A 2,419-nucleotide genomic window follows, 5' to 3' on the forward strand; every position below is an offset into this window, starting at 1 on the left:
CCTCGCAGATGGGGGCAGTCCCCCACTCGGGGGCAACTGCTGTTTCACGGTTAGATAGCTCAGCACCGGAGCTATCACCACCGATCTCACACTACGGCCACCGCTATTCACACTACAACCACTGCTCTCACACTCACCACTCTCACACACCGCTCTCACACACCACTCTCACACACCACTCTCACACACCGCTCTCACACACCACTCTCACACACCGCTCTCACACACCACTCTCACACACACCGCTCTCACACTATGACCATCAGCACTGCTGTCTCTAGAAGAAATGGCACAAAGGCTCTGCCTCCAGCATGTCTGCCAGGGGCCAGAGCCTGAAACCCACTCAGTCACAAGGGGCTCCATGGTAACAGGGGGGCTGGGCTCAGGCCCATCATCAGGGGTGCACAGAGGGGGGAGGGGCTGCCAAAAAGACGTCAGGGCAGTGTGGTGTGTGGGAGAAGGAAAGCCATGCCCACAGCTCAGGCCCACCGCCAAACATAACCCTGCAAGGATACTGGTTCACAGTCGAACCAAATAGTATAAACTGCTTCAGAAACCACCAGCACTAGGAATGAGCATGTCTTCTAAGTGGGCTTCTGCCTCCTTCACCCCCCAAACAAGTCTCCAGTGAGGCTACTGAAAGGGCACCCCTGAACTCAAGGGTGCCCCCAGAACCCACTCAGGTGAGGAGGACTCACCGTGCTAGCTGCCCCTCACTCTCACCCTGAGCTCGGTCCTCCCTGACTGACTCCCTCACTCGAGCTCAGCAAGGGCTTGACCAACCTCGCTCCAGGCACTTAAAATGAACCCACAGTGGATACAGGAGTTCCGTCAATCTGCTGTGAACTCGCCCTCTTAACTTCGACCCTGGGATGCCAGACAACTCTGCCCCGTGGCGGCTGCACGGTGGAGGTTCAGGGGTGTCCCTGCCTCTAGCCGTGACTGCCAGCGCCTCCCAGACCCCACCAGGTGCTGCCCCTACCTCCGCGCCCGAGTCTCCCACCCCCTCTCCTGGCCCCACTCCCAGCCTCGCGGCTCTCCACTCACCAGGGCACAGGCCACACTGCTCCTGGCTCAGCCGGGACCTCAGCTCTCAGTTGAGGACCTCGGTCCCCAGGGTGCTTGGGACCCTCTATCCACCCATCTCAGCAATTACAGACTCTGGGAGGGACAGAGTACAGTTTGGGGTCCCACCCGCAGTTCACCCTGAACACATTCTCTTTTTTTTCGCTTTATCTGCTGGAGTTCTCGGAGATGTCTTTTTAAAACCTCAACTGTTGCTTTCAAAAAGACTGTAAAATCACTGTGCTCAACTTTAAGAATAAAATCTTCATTTTCAACCTTAAAGTCAAACTGGAGGGAAGACTAAAAGCAGTCATTTTTTCAAACTGAAAAAGAAAACACGCATGTGACCACGTCACAGAATACAGTTCACGCAACCCCTGCCTCCTCAGCCTTCTCCTGGACCACCAGCAGCCCGTCATCACAAGGCCTGCCCTGGGCCGTCAGGGGCAGGGGAAGAGGGCAGACCGGCTCCTCTGTCCCCAGGCCGCATGGGCCGCTTGCTCCACCTTCTTCCCAAGTTGAAGTGGCACTGACACAGCCCAGGGAAGCTGGGGATTCTGATCAAAAACACAACCGTGGGTACTAAGCATGGACCTCTGGTTCTTGTTTTCCCCGGTATCAAAGATGATCAATATAATTACTGTGAATTCTACATGTGGCTTCAGATGAGAGAAGACACCCAGGGCTTCCCCACTTCCAGTTACAGACACAGGCAGCTTGTGGGTCAGCCTACCAAGAGCTAGAGAAGCTAAATACACTTTAAAAAGAGGTCCTTAGGCAGCCACAATCCAAGATTTCAAACAAAAGCCCAGTGAGGGAGCTGGACACTGAGAGGGCCACTCCTTCCCTCGCGGCATCTGAACAAAGCTGACTCTTGGAAGAAAAGGCAGGGGAAAAGTCAAGCAGAGGGTACTGGCTAACACAGCTCTGGATGGTTCCTTGGGCTGGGAAGACAAAAATTCGAGCTCAGGCCTGACAAGTCAGTCCGGATGTTAGAGGCTAAGCTCCCCAAGAAAAGGGAGGCACAGAAAACGTACCCAACACTCTGCCCAAACCGGCTGAGCGCTGAGTATCAATCACCTCGTGGTGCTCGGGAGACAGATGGTGGGCTTCAGGACTGGCCGAGAAGGTGGGGGGGAGGCCATGGGAGGCACCCCAGGCTTCCAGATGGACACGCTGGAGGGCTCCTCCCTGCGGTCGGGGGGAAGGTGGGTGAAGGCTGCTGAGACTCAGCTTACAAGGACACCCCAGCCTCAAGTCACTCAGGCCCTGAGTGAACAGACATCTCTGTCCCCACTAGAGGTCTGCCTCAGAGGAACCTCTGGAGAAGACAGCATCACCAGAAACTCTAGGG

Source organism: Bubalus kerabau, chromosome 4 (assembly GCF_029407905.1).
Source record: "Bubalus kerabau isolate K-KA32 ecotype Philippines breed swamp buffalo chromosome 4, PCC_UOA_SB_1v2, whole genome shotgun sequence".
Lineage (NCBI taxonomy): Eukaryota > Metazoa > Chordata > Mammalia > Artiodactyla > Bovidae > Bubalus > Bubalus kerabau.